This window comes from Benincasa hispida, chromosome 3, assembly GCF_009727055.1.
Source record: "Benincasa hispida cultivar B227 chromosome 3, ASM972705v1, whole genome shotgun sequence".
Classification (NCBI taxonomy): Eukaryota; Viridiplantae; Streptophyta; class Magnoliopsida; order Cucurbitales; family Cucurbitaceae; genus Benincasa; species Benincasa hispida.
Window position 1 is genome coordinate 61,832,293 of NC_052351.1, and position 10,070 is coordinate 61,842,362.

The following is a 10,070-nucleotide window of genomic DNA, read 5'->3' on the forward strand; positions in this document are numbered from 1 at the left end:
ATCCCATTTTGGAGATAAAATCGGATAGATTGTTGGGGACATAGTTCTGCAAGATGGAATTCATTCCTACCCGACTTAGGGTTAGCATATAGGTTGTTCTCATAACCACTGAGTTCTGGTCTTGAACGACAGGGGCCCTACCCTCTATTGAAGAGGGTCATGATTTATTAGTTGGACTGTAAACCAATTGTTCAATAGAGGATCAGTGGGAGCTTAAAGAGCAAGATGTATTTACAAGGGTAAAACGGTAATTTTGACCTAGCTATAAATACGAACAACCTGTGAAGGATTGACTTACTGAATATGGTTAAAGTGGACAAAAATATATCGAGTGCAACTATCGAGTTATAATGGTATGTCTCGATGATTAACGAATATTGATTACTTCGATCTAAAAAGTTTAGCCAATTAATCTTAAATCGTTAGAGCTCATGATCTGTAGGTCCATAAGGTCACTCTACTAGCTCGTAAATTATATCTTGTATTAGTGAACTGAATCGATTTGAAATGTTCAAATTCGAAATTAGGGTTTTGAATTTGAAGTGTTCAAATTCAATTAGGGTTTAATTAATTGTATTTGGTACAATTAAAACGTTCAATTTTGTTGAAATTAAACGAAATTGAAGAGTTAAAAAATATTTAAATAATGATTTAGATATTTAGTGAGGTGAAATATAATATTTGATATTTGATATTAAATTTTAATTAAATTAGTTTGATCAATTATCCAATTTAATGAAATTCAATTTTGAAATTTGTGTCCAAAATTGGCAATTTGATTAAATTGATTTTTTGGATTTTTTTTTTAAATTCTAAATTGTAAAACTTAATTTAAAAGTTGAAATTTGAAAAATCAAATTTTAATTAAGTTTTATTTAATCAAATTTATATTAATAAATTGGATTAAACTATAGATATTTGTATTTTCCCACTCAATAATCCACATCATGCCACTTCAATTTCAATAGAAATTGAAGTGGCATCAACATTTGATTTAGAAATGCATGGTCCAACACTATTAATTGAAGATTTTGACTTCAATTGGAGGGATATGCATGCTTTTTTTCAAGCTAAAACTCTGCTGGATTTTTCCTCTCCAAACCCTCTTCCATCTTAACCCAATTATCCTCAATTCGGTATTTCCACCACACGAGGATAGTAGAGAAGATCCTCTTGGTGGTCTACTGAAAGATTGAAGGACAAATTCGTGGAATTCAGCTGGAATTTGAAAGGTCCTCATCAAAGGTAATACGTTTTTGAAACCCTCATTTGAAAATTGTTTTATGCATGCTTTTAAACTCAAATTAAGTATAATTAGAGTGGTTATTAATTCTGATTTCTTCCGCTGCATGTTAGTATACTTTATCAGACCCACCTCCTTCCTCTCGTTTTTTTTTATTCTTTCTTCACACCGCCAACACCCATACGAAGCCCTAGTTGCCGTTCCTGACCCATTGCCATCGCACCAGGTAAGAACCGCTTCACCATTCCTCTTTCACGTCATGTCAGATCTACCTATTCCCTACTGCTTTGACCTTGTCGATCGCCGGATTGTTTGACCTTATCTCGTGCTGTCAAAGCACGCCGCCACTCCAACCACTCACACCACCTCTTTCGGTATCCATTCGTCGTAGCCGTCGATTTGGGCCAAGCCTTGATGTCAGCTCCGTTTCCCACCGTCATTCGCTTTTGTGTGCCGCTGCTCATCGTTGCCAGCACAGAGGGTTGTCGGAATCTCTGTGATTTTGGTGAGTTTTCTTAAGTACTTCAAGATTTTGGGTTGTCAAATTCAGATTCTATCTAGTGGGGACTGTAATCTCTCTCTCTCTTTTTTTTTTTTCCCGGGATGTTAGATTGAAGGAATTTTGGAGTTTTTGAAGGTGTGAAGTGCTGTCCAGTAAGTGTTGTGGTCATATGACAAACTATTGATAAGTTTTGGTGAATTTTAACCCTTTGAGCCCATTTGGATTAAGGATAATTGTTGAAAATTTAGTTATTAAACTTTGGTTTTGATTTATGATCAGATTGGACAAATAAATTGAACTTTGGAACTGACTTCAAACCAAACCACGACTTTGGTAAGTTAAATTGGGGACATTTTGATTTAATTGGTTAATTGGATTTAAACCCCAAAGGACAAATTTAAAATTTTGAGATGCATGATTTTAGGCCATGGTTGCTAAATTAAATTTGGCAATTTATGTTTTAAGATTGATACAAATTTCCTGAAGGTCTTGGTGCTAGATGATAAATTTAAGAATGATTATTAGGATCCTAAGACTGTTTGCATCTAGATGTATGATGATAAATAAGTAGAACTTGATTATGTTTGAAGTATGTTATGAGTGTAGGCATGAATTAAATTATGTTGTTTATATGATTTGCTAAATGAACATTGAGCATAATGATATTTATTTGCATATTTGTGGGATTATGTTTTATGGTGAATGTTATGTTTATGATTATAGTGATAGTTACCCCTACCTGTAAATAGATCATCCACTAGAGGTGGTGATCTCCTTCGGGATTTCACCAGAGGTTTTGTGTTTCCTTCGGGATTCACCAGAGGTTTTGTGCTTCCTTCGGGATTCACCAGAGGTGGTGATCTCCTTTGGGATTTTACCAAAGGTTTTGTGTTTTATTGAGGAATCACCAGAGGTTTGTGTTTCCTTCGGGATCCAACAGAGGTGGTGATCTCCTTCGGGATTTCACCAAAGGTTTTGTGTTTCTTTCAAGATTCACTAGAAGTTTGTGTTTCCTTTGAGATCCACTAGAGGTGGTGATCTCTTTCGGGATTTCACCAGAGGTTTTGTGTTTCCTTCAGGATTCACCAGAGGTTTGTGGGTACACCTAATTTACGGTAAAGTGGGTTCAACTATGCATTAGTTAGCCATCGTATAGAAAGTAGAGGTTTATGCATATCCCACTAGAGAATGGCATCTAAGGACATATATGCTTAGCTTGACCCCAGTAGTGGGGTTACTTATTGAGTATTTTATACTCATTCTTCCTTATTTTTTTTTCAGGTAAGGGTAAGAGCATGCCAACGAATGACAAGCAGAATCCGTGATCAAGCCACTGGGACTAGTCATATGCTTCTGCCCATGTTTTCAGGATTTTTATGTTTTAAAATTTCTAGTTTTGATGTTTGAATTTGAAAATTTTGGTATTTGTGCTTTTGAACTTTTGATGAGATTTTTCTTGTTTTATTTCATGGTTTTAAGGGTACTCTATTAAATAAATTTTAGTTATTTACTTCATAGTATTTAATTGGCTTTTACCAAATCATGAAAATGTGTTGATTTGAAATACATGCGTGCATGTGGCAATGGCCTAGTATAAGTCCTAGAGAGTCGGGTCATTGCAGTTGGTATCAGAGCCCATGTTTTGAGTTTTGCAGATTGACTTACTATGTAAGTCTAGTTAGCCCCTGTGGCCCAGTAACAGATTCCTCGTCATCGCCAGATATGTTTTACAAGTAAAAGTTATCAGTATGTTATGCATAAGAATAGTTTGGCATGATGCTTTATTAGATCTGCCATTATGAGAAGAAATTTAGTAAAAAGGTTAACTTTGAGTTCATGATAGTGTTGGGATTGGTGTCCTAATTCTCCCGGAGTCTCATAGTTCGTAAACATTGTGCACATTGTTATGAATAAAATAAGAGTTATTTTATTTTGCATTTACTCATATCCAATAAACAAAGCTCCATGGTTATTGTATGTAAACTTAAGCATGTATATGAGATATACAAGTAGATCATGCCTTAAGTGATAACCTAAAAAGGTCTATAGTATAAGGATTAAGAAGGGATACCTGATCCTAGTGACACTACGGATACGACCCACTTTGTAGAAGTTTGCAAGTATTGTGAACTACTACAGATGGTTGATCCTGACCATTCATGTAGAGACATGCAAGCGGGAGTGTCCTATACAAAGAGTTTGTATAAGACCAAACTATGAGATGACTAGTCTCTTTATATAATTGAAGGAAATCAGACATGAGGATTTCCATGAGCAGCGGAATGATCGTTCCTAATTTCAATCGTATTTGAATAACAATAATTGCAGTCAAGAAATGGAACATATAGGCTATGCACAAAATGAAATTACAACATGCTTTACTAAGATCAAGGGAAGAATACACATACCTTTGAAGACTCATCTTCAACACCCTTGATCACGAACTCTCGTTCAACCAGCAAGACTACAACACACGAATGCTCAAACACTACGATTGCGACCACAAACATAGTGAACTCCAAGATCACGAACACATCAACCGACCTCCAAAAACCTCGACTATGTCGAGTTGAGTACGACACCATCACAATGGCTACCTTGGTATTCTCGATGTGGAATCAAGAAGTGTAGGCTCTGTGTGGACTTGGTTAAGAGACGAGACCTGAGGAACAATCGTGTAAACGATTAAGTAAGTGGGAGATGACAAGTTTATCGTATAGATGATGCTCAATCGTTTAGAAGAAGCTCCGTGATCGTTTAGCAAAATCTGCACGATCGTTTAACTATCGACCAGCTTAGTGAACTATCGTATAGATTCACTCCACGATCGTCTAGTCTTTCTTCAGATGTCGTTTAATAAATCTCATTCACTTGAAAACCATCGTGAGTCTTTCCAAGAATAGAAATCTCAATTAAACAACTACTAAAATTAATTCAACAACTACTAAAATTAGGAAAACATTTTTCCTTTTATCTCACAGTTAACATGAAACCACCAATAACCTCCCACTTAATTGGTTATTAGAGAAAAAGAGATAATTATCCAATAATTAATATTATTATAAATATATATGATAACCAACTTACCATAGTATATTTATAACCTATAGTTTTAATATTTCATCTCATGAAACATATAAACCATAGCTCTTTTTCTATTTCATGGTACTTAATGTAAATCTCATTATATTAATCCTCAACTTGATGTATCTCATACATCACCTCAATTATATCATATACAATCGAATTACCTTTTGTCAATTTGAATATTTCAAATCAACACCAAGAATTGATTCTCAACTTGAATCCATTGAGTTACCAAGGGGACCTTATGGACCTGTAGCTTTAAGCTCCAACGGTACGTGAATAACTTATTAAACTCTTTAGTTACAGGATCCACCATCCATCAATTGCCAGACACTTCACTAAAGACTGACAGCTGAACTCTCCTTACCACAAATATGTTATGTGTCTATATCAACCAATCGACAGTGCGATAACCCTTCACAGATCGCTCGTAAGTACAGCTAGGCCAATAGCCATTATGCCCCTGTAGTTACATCCAACTTCTTAAGTTCCACTGATCCTCTTAATGAACATAAGTCATAGTCCTACTATGACTGAGTCATCTCTTCCAAAGAGAAGCTGTGGCCACTATGTTCAAGCCCCGGAATCAGCCCTTAAGGGAGCAATCTATCTATTTACCCCTGCTTTTGGGAATGAGTGAATTCCATCTTGTGTAACTGAGTTCCCAGCTCTTAAATTAGATAAGTCCCCAAAAAGGTAGGCATGTTGAATTGGCAATCTGGCCACTCTCACCCATACTAATCAAAGGACCGCCTTCAAAGGCAGGAGTTCCCAAAACACTCAGGATTGAGGTCATGTCATCTATGGTCATTTATGTGAGATGTAATTCTCTAGTATCAACGATGTTATATACAGAGACGAATCATCTCGTGGTCCGGTCTTATACAAACTCTTTGTTTAGGACACCCTCGCTTGCATGTCTCCACATGAATGATCAGGATCTACCATTTGTAGTAGTTCACAACACTTACAAACCTCTACAAAGCGAGCCATATCCGTAGTTGAAGGAACTCTTAACGAAGAGCATTCATGAGCGTATTCGAATCTTTCCGATTTCATTGTGACCGAAATTACCACACACATATTCTATCAAACAGTTATGCAATACACATTAATTAAAGGCATGCTTTGAACACTAAAATACAAGGGAAAGAGTTTTCGTACCAGTTGAAGACCCTCTTCAAGCTTTGGAACCTTTATACAGTGGAATAACCTCCACTCGCACTCTATCGCCCAAAAAACCAGTCGGTTGTAGCATCACGATCGTCTACACGAACGACAGCAACACGAACAGTCACGAATAAGTGAACAGCAGCGGGGACGACACCATCAAATGGAGCCTTTGGTATTCTCGGAGTAAGAATCCAAATTGTGGCCTTTGGTGAATTTGTTAGAGGTTGGAGAAAGAACAAATCGTGTAGATGATAAGCAAGTGGGAGAGAAAAAGCTATCATATAGCTGTGTGCTTATTGTTTAGAAGAAGCTACACAATCGTGTAGGTTTTACTAAGTGATCGTTTATTAAATGGTAGACGATCGTTTAGAAAACACGGCACATTATGCGATTGTTTAGGAAAGTTAAGCGATTGTTTAGAGACGAGCGTGCGATCATTTAGGTACTGGTGTGCGATTGTTTAGGCGATGGGCGACTATCATATAGGCTCTCAAACTATGCGATCGTAACATTTTCATACCGATTGCGTTTTTTTTTTCGAACTTTTTTCAAAAGGAAACAAATTTTCGTTTTATTCTTTGGTTACAATAATCGACTTCGAATTCTCCCACTAACGCACGTCCGAGGAGAGGTTTTCGGCCAATTATCATATAATTAACCAATTTAATAATTAATGAATATAATTATATTATATTCGTACCCTATAGTTTGATATCACATATCTACTATAGTAATTTCTCCTCCACTTGATATAAATCATATTTATATCTAATTTTCTCCAAAATAATGTATCTCATACATTTAGTCAATTATATCATATATAATTAACCAGTTCAATTATATCATATATAATTAACCAGTTCAATTATATCATATATAATCGAACTCCCTCTTGTCAATTTGAACATTTCAAATTGACCCAAACACTGATTCTTGACTTTTTCCAAGCTACCCAGGGGACTTAATGGACCCGTGGCTCGAAGCTCCAACGGTACGTGAATAGCTGACTAAACTCTTTAGCCACAAGATTCACCATCTGTTAACTGCCAGGCATTCTACTAAAGACCAACAGCTGAGCTCTTCTTGCCACAGATATATTTTTGTGTGCATCGGATATAACCAATCATGAGTACGATGACCCTTCACAGATGCTCGTAAGTACAGCTGGGCCAATTTACTATTTTGCCCCTGTAGTTACATCTCATTCCTTAAGTACCACTGATTCCTCTAATGAACAATACAACATAGTCCAACTATATGTGAATACCTCTCGGGGCAAGAGAAAGTGTGTGGTGCCACATTGTTCAAGCCCTGGAATCTATCCTTAAGGGAGCTATCTATCTACTTACCCCTGCTTCGGGGAAGGAGTGAATTCCATCTTGTGTAGTTGAGTTCCCAGCTCCCAAATCAGACGAATTACCAAAATGGTAGGTTTGAATCGGCTACCTGGCCACTCGCACCCATACAAATCAAAGGACCGCCCTCAATGGTAGGAGTTCCAAACTCACTCAGGATTGAGGTCATGTTACCTATGGTCATCCTAGTGAAGTGAAGTCTCTGTCATGAACTGTTTTATAACAAGACGTTAACACTTCGTGGTCTTATACAAACTCTTTGTATAGGACGCCCCCGCTCGCATGTTCCAAACACGAATGATCAGGATCAGACCATTTGTGACAAGTTACAACACTTGTGACCATTCCACAAAGCGGGCCGCATGTATAACATTACCAGGATAAGGTTTCCCTCTTATATCCATATACTACAGACCATTTTGGTTATCACTCAAGACATGATCCACTTGTATGTCACCACATACATGCTTAAGTTACATACAGATAACCAAGGATTTTATATTTATTGGTTTGTGGTAAAAAAATAAAATATGCAACTAAGCAAAAAACAAGATGTGAAGTAAACATCATATAATATACAACACAAGCGTTCGTACAAACTATTTACAAACTACAGGACACAAGACTTTAGGGTATCAAGCCATTGTATGTCGATCAGGTATCCCTCCTTAGTTCTTATACTACAGTCCTATTTAGGTTATCACTTAAGGTATGATCCACTTGTATATCTCATATACATGCTTAAGTTTTCATACAATAACCATGAAGCTTTGTTTATTGGATATGAGTAAATATCAGATACAATAACTCTTATTTTATTCATAACAATGTGTATAAATTAAAAGACAATGGATCCTCGACCCCATCATTAGAAATGACGTTTTGGACTTCAGTCAAACCCATGTAGCGATTCATTGGGTTCAAAACCCTGCCACTACGTCGAGACAGTCTCAACTATTGAGCTGGTTGATTAGAAGCACCGACCTCAACAACTCTTGTTGATATGTCAGTCTGTTCAATAACTCTTGTTGAACCCTCAGTAGTCTCAGTCTCACAAAAAATCTCACGTAAAACAAGCTTACTTCGTGGTTTATGATCCTAGATGTGATCTTCTTCCAAGAAGATAGCATTTGTAGAAACAAACACTTGTTCTCACTCGAATCATAGAAATATCCACCTCTTGTTTCCTTAGGGTAGCCTACAAAGAGGCAAACTTTCGAACGTGGTTCCAACTTCTTTGGGTTAATCACAAGCACATGGACTAGACACTCCAAATCCTAAAGTGGCATAAACAACTCAAAAGGTGTTTCAGAAACACTTTTTGAGGGAATGTTGTTCAAAATATAGCATGTAGTCTCCATAGAAAAACCCCAAAACGAGTCTGAAAGATGAGCATAACTCATTATAGATCGAACTATATCCAACAAGGTTATGTTTCTCCTTTTCGATACACCATTCTGCTGAGGTGTACTTGGGGCTGAGAGTTGGGACGCAATCCCATGTTCTATCATTTATTTTTGGAATTGGAGGTCCATATACTCTCCACCATGATCAGGTCGTAGTGTTTTTATATTCTTACTTAACAAGTTTTCAACTTCAGCCTTATACTCCTTGAACTTGTCAAGGGCTTCAGACCTACGTGCATTAGGTAGAGATACCGATACCTTGAATAATCATCTGTGAAAGAGATGAAATATTCATGCTCACCTCGAGCTCTAACACTCATCGGACTACAGAGGTCAGAATGTACAAGCTCCAAGGCTTCCTTGGCTCTGTAACCTTTTCCAGTAAAAGGTCGTTTGGTCATCTTGCCTTCGAGGCATGATTCACACACCGACAATGAGTTTTCTTTTAAACTCTTTAGAAGTCCATTTTCCACCAACTGCTCAATCCTATTAAGGTTGATTTGACCTAACCTGAGATGCCAAAGATGGGTGTTTTCCTTAGGAGAAACCTTTGGTCTTTTAGCTGTTGTTGTTGTACTGATCATTTCAATATTAAACAAAGCTTTTATGACTAACGGTTTTAGTACATATAAGTTACTTTCCATTGAACCAAAACCAATCTTCATTCCATTCTTGAAAATAAGCACTTTATTCTTGAAAAAAGAGACAGTATAACCTTGTTCAATGAGACAAGAAACCAAGATTAAGTTTCTTTTAATATGAGGAACTACGAAAACATTATCCAGTAATCGATAACATTTCTTGTCCAAAAATAACTTCACCGTGCCTATAGCAACAACTTAAACAACCTCATCAGTACTGACTCGAAGAGTCAACTCTCCCTCTGGCAATGTTTGTCAGGAAGTAAATCCTTGGTAAGAGGAAATGACGTGATTAGTAGCACCCGAATCAAGGATCCAGGCAGAATCATCAATCTCTACCAAACATGTCTCCAAGATAAATAAGTCACAGTTATTATCTGTAGACATCCTCCTCTTTTAGAGAGTAGTGGGATCATCATCAGAACGTAAATAAGCCCAGAGTTCCATGTCAGAGAACATTTCTCTTCTATAAACCTCAGTAGAGTTAGCAACACTTGCTTCCTCTGCCTGGAGTTTAACTTGGAAACCGGCACTACTGGTTTTGTCATCCATCACTTTGTGCTAAAAAACTAAGAACTGACGTTCAAATAAATCTTACAACGAGTCCATGATCTCACGTCAATGACCATGTTCTCAACCCTTTTGGCCAAAACATCAGGTATG